Genomic DNA, 12,213 nt, shown 5'->3' on the forward strand with positions numbered 1-12,213 from the left:
CGAGTCCTCACGGACATCATGCTGCTCCAGGCGGCGGCAGAGAATTACTGCCTAGAGCCCCAGCATCCATTCACGGCCTGGTTCTGGGCTGTGGAGCGGCTCAGCGAGGATGACAGGTGAGGCCCACTCAGGAGCTGGGTCAGGTGACGTCGGGGTGGACTCTTTCTGCTGGCCCCGCCTGGGATCCTCCTTCTAGGGCTCCCTGGGCAGCCAGACACCAGCTGTGGGAAAACCCTGGGAGGGACTCCTGAATGCCAGCTGCTGCTCAACTCACAGGTGTCACTCCCTCTGTCCTTAGCTACAACCTGTCATGCCAGCTGGAGCCGCGGTCCTAGCTGGCCAGCAGAACACAAGCACCAGGACCACTGGCTACAGCCACCATCAGACCTGAACCCGTGCACACTGGCTGAGCCAAGGATTGCCCCTCGGCCCCTGGGCTACTTGTGGTGCACGAGCCCCATCCGCTGCTCAACACCCCTTCCTCTCCCCTACAGAATTACTTGTTCTGGAGGGGGCAATATTGAATATAAATAAAGGGTTATTTAACCACAACAACAACAACAACAACAACAACAACAAAAAGGAATGAGAACCCTTGGGATTAAAGTTTTCTTACCAAAATAGTAATAGTAATAATAATAATAATAATAATAATATTAAAGATTTTTATTTTCTCCTCTACCTGCCCACGTGTGCGTTTGGTTCTTTTATTTCCTACGGTAATGTACAACGTGTCCAGACTCTCTTCTTCATTCCTGAACCCAGAAATCTTACAGAGTCAGCAGCTATTCAATGGGGCAGAAAGGAGAGGAGCCAGCCCTCCTCACTTCTGGTGGCACTACTCAATACTGGTGGCACCTCCAAATGCCGTTTCCTCAGAGGACAGGTTCATTTCTGTGTCAGGCATCTGGGCAAACAGCAGAGACAGCCCTCAGGACCCCTGAGATGGAGACGTTGCAGGTCCTTCCCCAGGAAGGCAACATACCCTGACCAGGAGAGTCCTGGAGAGTTCCTTCCCCTCCCCAGAACTATGTGCTGCCCAGGAGAGGGGCTGCTTCTCTCCCCTCTAAAGCAAGGAGGACGATGTCTTGCTTCCTTGGGGATATGCTATGTGTGCGTGTGCTTGTGTGGGTTTGGACCCAGTATTTGGAACTGACGGTTGTCGAGGTCAGTCTCCTGAATTGCATCAGCACGATGTAGGGAAAACACATGCAAAGAGATCCAACCCTGCCTGTGGAAGCTCCAAAACCTGAGGAAGATATTTTGTAAATGGAAGAAGGGCAGGCAGGACATCCCGTCCTCAGTTTCCCTATAGGCTCTCCAGGTTCACCCTTTACCAAGACTGGAATCCCCCTGGGATCCTTATCCAGGATCTCTGGATTCCTTTTCCCTGCTTCTTTTGGGTGAGGCTGGAGAAAAACTAAAGAAACTGGGAGGTGTCCCTGGCTCTATTCACATCTATGCTGACCTAGGAACTAGGATGTCCAGCCATCCTGCATTTCCTTACGCAGTTCTTGGCAAGGCCGTGGGGCCCTTCAGGCCCCTGACCCTCTTGGTCAGGTCCATGGTAGCCACTGCTCCCTGGCTGGGGCCTGATGGAGCAGAGATTGGTTCTCCCTTGCCAGGATAAAGGTTCGGATCCTTGACCAGAGAAACCCCACACTCTCCTGGCTGGCCAAGGGCACTGTCATGTCCAGGTGGTTCTGAAGTCCCTGGTCTCCATCATCCACCAGGTGACACACCCATGTTCCACTCACTTGTCTGAAATGGGGAACTCGCCTGACACGGTAGACCAACACACACAGGGAATGTGAGCAGGGGAGAAGCATCTATCGTGCAAATGGATGTGAAACGAAGCAAGGGTAGGAATCCTTCTCTCCAGACACAACAGACTCTGAACCAAAGGGGGGAAGTTGAAGCCACAGAGAAGGACACTACTTCCTCGCAAGGGAGGCCATGTAATAGGAGAGAACATCTCGAAATATGTAGACACGCACCAGGGGAGCACCCAAAGGCATCCTACAGTGCATAACAAATTAAGTCACCTTTGACAGCAGTACCATGCAGTGGGGGACTCTAACACCCCACATCTGCTAATGGACACAGGATCCAAACTGACAATCAACAAGGAATCTATGGCATTGAGGGATGCACCCATTTCAACACGTAGATGCAGAACCTTCCACCCTGAAACAGCAGCATCCGCAGTGCTTTCCAGTGCACATGGAACATTCTCCAGAGTAGATCACTCGTTAGGGCACAACCCAAGTCTCAACAAACTCCAAGCGATGGATATCATCCCACGCATCTTTTCTCAGCACGATGCTATGGAACGCCAAATGAACCCTAAGAGCAACCCTGGAGAGACCACGAATCCATGGAAGTTCAATTACATGCTACCCAACCAGCACTGGGTCAACCCGGAATCCAAAGAGGATGTCCAAAATTACATGGAAGCAAAAGGACACGCCAAGGGTCCCCAACCTTGCAGATGCAGCGCCAGGGAATCTAAGAAGACAGGATCCAGCACCACAAGAAAAATCCCCAATACCATCAGCTGACACATAAGGACCTAGCCAAAGCACAACACAGAGCTCCTGAGCAGTCGCTCAGCCTGGGCGAGTTGGAGCTCCTGCTGTTGGGTGCAGGCTTAGCTTCCATCTCGACTCTAAGTCCCAGCCTGGGGGGTGTTCTTTCCTTTCTCCCAGAACCATCCCCACCAGGGCCACTGGGGAATCAACCCTTCAGTGGGTTCTCGGTAGAGAGAATTGGCCCAAAGGGCCCAGGAAACAACCACCCCTTCCCCGCTGGTGGATCAAGGTGGCCCATTAGCGTTCCCTCTGTGGAACATTCCACAGTGCTTTTGGGGGGACGACCCTCTCAGGCTCTGATGCCCAGGGTTTCTCGGCAAAGGGCAGATTCCGACTGAGTACCCCTGGGAGGGACCTGACACTCTGCACTTCCAGCATGCTCGCAGCTAATGCCCCGGCCACCAGTCCCCGGAGCACATGGAGAGACAACTTGCCAGCGGACCACTGGACAAAACGTCCTCTCTTTCACCACCAGGAAGAGATCGATGGGCAACCGTCTGGCAGCCACAAACAGGTGTTTGATTGTCAGGAAGATCAACAGCCAGGCAGGGCTTGGTCCACCCCCCACAGGCCTCTCCTCCTCTTCTCCTCCAGAGTATAGGGAGGCAGGATGGCAGGAAAGACAGTTTGTTCAGTGGAAGCGAAATCCTGAGCTTGAGTCCCTTTCTCCCTAGTAGCCTGGGCACTCCTACGCTGCTTCCACTGTGGCCTCTGTGCAAGGCCATTCGAAACACCAGTGCTGGCTTGCCAAGTTCCGGGATCCTGGGCAGAAAGCGATGGAACACAAGAGAGTCCCAGGGAAGTGACAACGGGTTTGGTCATGAAAGCTTGAAGCTGTCAAAGACCATCTCTTGCCCTATGTTCCCTTGGTCAGAAACCTTTCAGCAACCGCTCAGAGGAGAGACAGGCAGGTACAGAGCAGGGATGGGGAACCCTGGGAGCCACTGTGGACCGAACCTGGTGGTCTCTTCTCCACAATTCACACAGACCAAGATACAGACGGAAGACTTAACATCCGTGGGTGTTTTGTTAACATGGGCTTTGATTCATGTGTGACTTTTCAGAAACAGAAAAGAATAAAGGGAATCAGGAAAGAGAGGCCATCAAAAACACCGGCTCAAATATAGGGAACATACTGGTGGGAACCAGGTGGGCGGAGGGGTGGAAGTGGGGGTGGGGATTAAGAAGACACTTACTGTGCTGAGCACGGAGTCACATACAGAACTCCTGAATCCCTACTCTTCAACTGAAACGACGAAAATACTGTACGTCCATTAGACTGTATTTTCAAAATTGTCTTTGAAAGGTGGGTATTAGGAGATCGAAGATGAGATTACGCTCTGAGAGTTTCCCAATCAGGTCTCCTCAGGCTGTACGTGAATGCACATTAAAGATCAGTGAAAGAGCCCAAAGACAAAAGTGACATCTGTTGATATGGAAAGGCCAGTGCCCACCTCTGTGATCACAGAAAAAACACACCTTCCTATGATATTGGCTGTCGTAAAAGCATTTCACCCACGTCCCCTTGGAGCTACGCTCCTCTGGTATTTCCATTCTACCTCGTTGTGTGTCTTCATGAAGTAGTTGAAGGAAATATTGCTACCCCGTGTTTGGTGGACTAAAGCAAAGCTGGCTATTTCTAGCCCCTGGAAGACTGGAGCTAGAGGGCCTTCTGGAAAACACGGCACAACTGGATCTCTCATCGTCTTCCAGAGAAGGAAAGGGAGGCCCCACAAGGGCACCAGGGGAACAGGAACACAGAGGAGGTTCTCCTGACACCAGCTTCAGGATCCCAACTCCCTGAGCAAGAATGAAGAACCCCCGTCCCCCCACACACAATGGACACATATCACTGGAATGGGTCAGTTCCCAGGAAAAGCGAAACGCGGCCAAACATGGAAAGGTACACAATAACCTCACTGAAAGAAAGCCCACTGGGATCCCCTGCCCTGGGTCTTAAGTTCCACCTATGCATGAAGCCATTTGATAATCACAGGGGAAGGGAGGGAAAACTGAATGGGAAGCCACCAGAGAGGGAGAAAAACGATGCGAGGCTCTTCCCTAAGAAACAAGCAGAGGAGCCTAACAAATAGCAGGGAGCACATGGGGAGTTAGAGAGGAGAAGGGAGTTGGGGAAAACTGGAAGGGGAGGTGAACCTTGAGAGACTATAGACTCTGGAAAACAATCTGAGGGTTTTGAAGGGGCGGGGGCGTGGGAGGTCGGGGTACCAGGTGGTGGGTATTATAGAGGGCACGGATTGCACGGAGCACTGGGGGTGGTGCAAAAATAATGAATACTGTTATGCTGAAAATAAAGAAAAATTAAATTTAAAAAAAAGCAAAGAAACAAGCAGAGGGTTGCTGGAGGGGAGCTGGGTGCGGGTATGGGACGATTCGGGCAGGAGCATAAAGGAGGGCATGCGATGGGATGAGCACTGGGGGCGAAACGCAACTGATGAACAGCTGGGCACTACCTCGGAAGCTGATGAGGTACTGTACGGTGGCTTACTGACTTTCCACAACAACAACAAAATACAATCCAAGGTTCTGTGTTTCCTTGATTTTCAGTGTGGAAAATACGGGATGATTTCTTTTCTTCCCTCAAGCAAGGAAATGACATAGCCTATTCACGAGGAGGCAATGCTCAGGACATTCTACCCCTTTCAGCCCTAGAGAGGTTTTCAAACAGGCTTTCACCAGTTGCAGTCCTCATGCCCTTCTAGTCATTTCGGAGCACTCTTGACAGGGGGCAAACCCTTTTTTTCTTCAAGGTGACTCACCCCAAGCAGGTAATATCCCTACGTGCCACAGGAGCGACTACAGGTGCGCCCCCTCCATCCTTTCCGAGGGCCTCACTACAAGTTTTCCAGAAAGGTGGCATGAATAGTAGTGGCTGGAAGGTGGATGCTGCATGACATCCATCCCTTTGTTCACTTGAGGGATGACTCGGGGCAGGGTCTCCATCTCAGTCGTGGACGTGCCAGAGCTCTCCAGCTCCCCTTCAGACACGGCCCTGCCCTCTCTCCCATCGAAGAACCTGCAGAACTACGTGACCATGAACTGGGAACACACAACAACGGTACAAAGGTCTTACCTGAATTCAGCTCAGCATGGCAATGACAGACTGGTCCCTCTTGGAGGTTGTTCCCAGTGTCCTTGAGGCATTCGAACCCCTTCTTGGCGGCTGACTCCAGACAGTGGCTCACCTGTCACAGTGGCTCACGATAGAGGGATGAGAAGTTCCTCGGAGACAGGTGTCACCACACCACTATCATCACCCTTTGTCGTGGAAGGAGTCTATGTCCCTCGTCGGATTAAGAAACCCTTCAAACAGGACTGGAGCAGGGTGCAATAAAAGGCTCCCTGTGAAGAAGGGCTGAGCTTGGGGACATGTCCAGTCCTATGTCTCACTGCTGCCATCACCACACACAGTGCTGCCCCAAATGGGCAGGGTACCATTTCCAGTACACGGCTCCTGCTCGCCCACCGTACCTATTCCTATCATCGCGCCATCGCATCTGGTCAGGACCCCAGCATCAGGCCTGTGCGTCTCCAGTTCCTGCTGCTGCCTGCCTCCACCAGCGATCCTGTTTCATCTCTGAATTCCGAGCGCCGCAGCATCCATCTTCCTCACCTTCACAAAACAGGATTGCGCAATGATTTCATGGATACGACCTGCAAGGCACAGGATGGAAAAGAAAAGGAAACTCACACACGGGACATTCAGGACACTTAAAATCTTTGTGACTTGAATGACGTTATCAACCAAGGGAAAGCACAGTCCAGAAGTCGGGAGAGCATGTTTGCAAACCATGGATCTGGCAGGTTCTCAATATCCACAATAGCTAGAGATCCCAGGAACTCAACAACATCAACAACAAGAGAAAAACAAGTCAAATGTGATGTGTGAATGTACACATGGGCAAGAGACCTAACCTCAAAGCTATACGCAAGGAACGAAATTGCAAGCGATGAGATACCTTTATGCATCCATGAGGTTGGCTCCCCATGGAAAAAGTAAAACAAAACAAAACACAACAAAGCAAAGCAAAACAAAACAAAACACTCGGGAGAAAGGAAAAGACCAAGCCATGGCAAAGATAGAGAGAATTAGGAACCTTGCTGATTGGGTGTGGTAGGAATGTTTAAGGGTATGGTTGTGAAATCAGTATGACAGCTCTTCCCAAAAATCAACTTTAGTGGGACACCTGGGTGGCTCAGTCTGTTGAGTGCCTGCCTTCGGCTCAGGTCACGGTCTCAGGATCCGGGGATGGAGTCCCGCATCGGGCTTCTTGCTCAGCCGGGAGCCTGCTTCTCCCCTGCCTGCTCTGCCTGCCACTTCTCCTGCTTCTGCATGCCTCTTTCTCATGCTGACAAATGAATGAATAAACTGTTTTTAAAAAATCAACTTTCGCACTACCGTGTGTTTTAGTACTTGCCCTTCTGTGCTAGGTACCCACATTCATGAACAGGATAGTGTGGTCCTGGAGACTTATCTGAGCACACCTTCTCATGGCAGCATGGTTCCTAAAAGCTAACCCATGAACGCAATCCAAGTATCTGTCCAGGGAGGAACAGATGTTGTATATACAGACGTTGGGATAGTATTCATTCACTAAAGAGGACAAAAACATTGACATGCGCCACCCCGTGGGCGAAGGTTGAGGAGGGTATGCTAAGAGAGAGGAGTATGCATGAAGATAACCAGCTTTGACTCCACTCTTAGGACCTACCTAGAGTGGATTCCGAAGGACAGAAAGTAGAATGGTGTTTGCCAAGGGCTGGAAGGAGGCGCTCGCGGGAAGAGTCTGACGCATGCTAAAGAGCTTTAGATGGACAAGATGCCAAGGAGATGGGAAGGTGGGTTCCAGGGAGCTTGGACAAAGACATTAATGCTTTTTAAGACATTTAGAATGTACTCCGTGAACTTCATGGACTTCACGACCTAAAAATAAATTGCACTGAAAAGCTGCAAAGATGGAGAAATGAACACAGGACCACTTCATCTGGCCCTTTATACCCTTTCCAGGTAGGTCCTCTCTCAGCCATTCGACTTCTGCCATTTTCCTTGAGACAACATGGAGCCAACAAAATGTCCTTCTGTGCCTACTTCGAGGTTGAAAAACAGAATTGCCCCACCCGGGACAACTTTATGTGAGAAGGTATTTTTCAGAGTTAATTTCTTGAGGCCTGTTATTCCTTGATCATGTTTTGAAACAGAACCCAAACTGAACATTCTCCTTCGTCTGCTTGATTTTTCCTTCCCTGATTTTTTCCCCCCACTCAGAACCCATTGTTGATGCAAGGGCCTTGGGTGTTCCTATGCCTGTCGTCATCTACTGACTTTAGCTTCTGCTGTTTCCAGTTTTGCTTACGTGTCATTCCTTTACCAAGTCAACTTTCCTGAGGCTCATTATGAATAGTAAAATATTTTCGGCCCCAGTTGGATTGAAAGAACTGACATCGAGCACTGTGCACGTCTCAGCTACACAACACAATGACTTCATTTTCCTAGGCCCTAAAAGGATGACCAGAATAAGTGGTGTTCACAAGGATTCTTGACCATGGGGGTGGGCGCAGGGAGTTCTTGGACATATTCCTTGGCTGTCTAGGAGTATGTTCCCAGGCGTGGAACTCTGGGATCCTACGGTACATTGTTGGTTGGGAGCATAGGAGCTAACAAATGCCGGTGAGGACACGGAGAACAGGGAACCCTTGGACACCATCCGTGGGAATGCACACTGGGACAAGTCACTGTGCAACACAGTATGGAGGGTCCCACAGTCTAGAGATGGACCAACGCACCAAACAGTGCCATGCGAAAGAAAAGAGCAAGCGTTCCGTGAGACAAACGAAGAATACTCTGAAAGAAGGCTGCAGAGTCATTGGAGAGAAAGGCCCGAAAGGCCTCACTGAGGGGGACAGCGCTGAGGACAGAATGAAAACAAGGGAGCTAGTCCCGCACAAGTCTGGCTGCCCTGTGTCATGAAGAGGGAAGGCACCTCTGCCTTAGAGCCTCACTACCAGAAGCTGGGTTGGCCAGAGGACATGAAAGAGGCATCCAGTGTGGCTGGAGAGCAACTGGGAGCAGAGCAGAGGGTAGTGAGGAAGGCAGGGACAGGGCCTCAGGCCTGGGAGACAGGTAGCGATCTCTTGTCCCTCTGCAACGGCATTGCCCCAATACCCTGCATCTTCAAATGCACGGACTGAATGCCCCACGGTTGTTGCAGAAGAGGAATGGAGGCACAATTTCGCATGTTTCCTCCACATCACCATACTTGTGAGCCCGTGGTTGTGACTGAGGCTCGACTAGCAGAGGATTTTCCCCAACTTAGCACCCATCATTCGGGGAGCCATTCAACTCAGAATCTGAGTTTCTGGGCGCATGTTGGCCTTGCCACTGCCTCCGTTCCTGGCACTGTGAGCCTCGATGGATGGCAGCCCCAACCATCTGGGCATGCTTTTCGCTTCAGAGTCCGAGAAGAAAAGGGGAACAAGGGAGAAGTGGACCATGAGCAAAGAAACTAGGAAGTGCGCAACTCCTTGCCTGACATCTAGAGAAACACGAGGCATGCTATTTCATCACGTTGAGTAAGTACATCGTGTGGCTCAGAAGCCACTCGCTAACCACCCAGAGCTTGGAGAGTGATGCCTCCACCACAGGTCGGGATCCCTGGGAGCCACTGTGAAGGCTGCTCCCCTCATATACCAGAACGAGGGAAAGAGGTCTCATTCTAAAGCTATGTGGGAAACAACTGAACCGTTTCACTACCGAGGATGACCAAGTCTGCATCTGCGTGCATTTCCACCCCATCATGGTGCCCCATTATAATGACGCCAAGAGGGAAAGGGACGGTTCCAAAACGACACAAAGCCGGGACCCAGGCCTCCTCGGAGTGTTCCTCCAGGCCACGTCCCACCCCTTCCTGCAATTCATCTGGCCTTCTATGTGTGCCTCTGATTCCCGTGACACCGTCGCACACATACCACAAATACGGTCTACATACACCCTAAGATGTCCCAAGGAACTAGATTCTCCCTGGTCCCCACTATGCAGGTTGGGAATGTGGGCACTAGGGGAGACACACAATGACTGAGGACACAGGAGTGGGAAAGGACAGAGAACAAACGTCTGACTTCAGCTCTGTCTCCTGAAAGGGAGGACCTGAGTGCCAATTCCAGAGCATGGTGCCTCTGGCACTTTTGGCTCATTGTGTACAGTCCCGGGGAAGAGAGGTCAAGAGTCAAGTGAAGGGGCTGCAGAGAGGGGGTGACTTTAAGAAGGGCCCCAGGTATTAGAATCCTGAAAGCGTGACCTCATATTCTTCATGATAGGCCCCAACCGAACTTGGAACTCTGGTAACCAGGCACCCACTTTCAAAGGGCAACCTGCTCTCCAGCACACTTGAGTGGAGACCTTCGACAGAACACCATGTTCAGTTGTTGTCTTCCTACTTCCAGGGGTGCTGGGCCCACGGGAGCCCAGAGCCAGAGACCTTACTGCAGTTGCAGACAGTGCTTCAGCCCTCTTTTCCGAAGCTTCTGGTCATGGGGCCGGAGACACCAACAGGTAACACAAGGCAGCTCGGGGCAGCCCACTGGACAGCGGGCAACAACTGTGGTCCCACCTCAGCGGGCACACACCACTGTCCCTTACTGTGTGGGAGCGCGTCTCTGTGTGTGTGTGTGTGTGTGTGTGTGTGTGTGTGTGTGTGTGTGTTTGTAGAAGTGGGGACAGGGGATGAGGGATATGCCCTTCCTGGGCAGAAGCAAGCTGCCTGGTGTTGGAGGCTGGACCCATCTGTCATGTTCATACCCCAGGTCATAGCAGGCTGGATGAAAAGGGGAGGGCTGACACAATGATAAGGCTCATGGTAGTCATGAGCCTTAGAGTGTCCTCTGGCTACCTCCTTGCTCGATGTCTTTTCAGCCATCCCTCTTAGCCTGAACTGGAGAACACGATGTCTAGTGGGGGTGTCCCCTGGTGGCAATGTTCCGGGAGGCTGCTAATGGCTCTTGGCCCTGTGTCTATGGGGCACTGCATTTTCAGAGCTGCACCCGAGAGACTGTGAATGAGCTGGCTGGGGACTTCAACGACTCCAACTCGCTGGACAAGGGTCAGGTGTCCCAGGCCACCCAGGATCAGTGCTGCTCTGAGGTGAGAATAGGAAGAAGCTCCTCCACACCCAGGGCCCCCATGCAACGATGGGGACAAACCTGGGGCCTTCCCAGAATGTTTCCACTTGACTATTCCACCGGCCCCACCCCAGAGTAACCCACACCTCCGCACATATGCCACACCTATGAGTAAGTAAGGGAGGAAGACACTCTTCACCTACGTGGGACTGGTAGAGAATAGAGTGAATGCTTTCCGGGGCATGGGGGGAAGTTGTTTTGCTTTCTTTCCTCTGGCCTTGTGTTGCTTTTCACGAAGCCATGAGTATCTGGGCCTTTTCCCACGGGTTTTACGATTTTCCCTACTCATGCCAGCTAAGCTGTGGAGAACCCAGCTGGGTTCTGGAGAACTGGCCCACGCCCTTCTAAATCCTCATGCCAGATAGGGTGATTGAACCTACCAAAGGGCCGGTGGGATCAAGCCATTCTACAGGTCTTTCTGGAATGTATCATCTCTCAGAACACATCGAATCCTAGGAGGTCCACCAGCTCACAGGCTCTTTCCCTCTAGGTCCTCACAGTTCCCCCTAAAGGACGTGGTCTGCCACAGTGACTCGGTCTAGCATTGCTGCTGGAACTTGACGTGACTCAAATTGCTTGCCCATTCCAGCAATGCTGCAAGGAACGGGCACCTTAAGGGTCCTCAGAGATGATTTGGGTCACTCCATCTGCCAGACCGTAGACCCAAAGATTGGGTGGAAGGCCTCCGATGCCTCCTGGCCCAGGTAGCTGGCTCTGGCATGAGCTGCTGCAAGGCTTCAGCTACTCCACCTCCCTTGACAAGCAGCAGGGACCTCAGGCCACCAACAACATCCAGTCCTGGTCTGGGGTGAGAACGGGCCCAGGTTCATGGCCAGTCTCAGGACCCAGAGATGACCGGGGCCAGGCCACAACCCAGACTAGACACAACTGGCTGCCCTGGGGCCTGCCAAGGAAGGTGGTTTCCCCCTGAACCTTTCTGCCCCTGACAGCAACAGGCCAAACCGCATCAGCATAGGCGAAATGCCATGCAGCCCATGCTTTGGACAGATCTCAGACCCAACGCGGATGATCTTGAGCAGGCTCGGAGATTCTCAACCTCTCTTTTGTCCTCTCGACAGCAGGGCTCCTTCCTCAGGACTCCATGGCATACACATACAGATCTTCATACAGGCTGGGAAGAGACAGACAGGCTATTGCTGTCCAGCTAACCACACATGTTGAAGGCACCAGTACATTTAAGCCTAGATGGGTCCTTTGGAGGTTGCTTTTAGGTTTTCAGCCAAGAACCTTTTTTCTGGGTGGGCACACAAGTCCCTCGTCGTCTTGCCCAAGTTCCCAAAGGGATGGGAGGATGCAGTCTGAGCTCCAGACCCTGCTCTTCCTGGGGCTTCACGGCGTTGAAGCTGACTATGTTGCTCCCCACCCCGCCCCCTTGTCTGCCTGCTGGAAAAGGCATCATCCCTGT

Source organism: Mustela lutreola, chromosome 10 (genome assembly GCF_030435805.1).
Source record: "Mustela lutreola isolate mMusLut2 chromosome 10, mMusLut2.pri, whole genome shotgun sequence".
NCBI lineage: Eukaryota > Metazoa > Chordata > Mammalia > Carnivora > Mustelidae > Mustela > Mustela lutreola.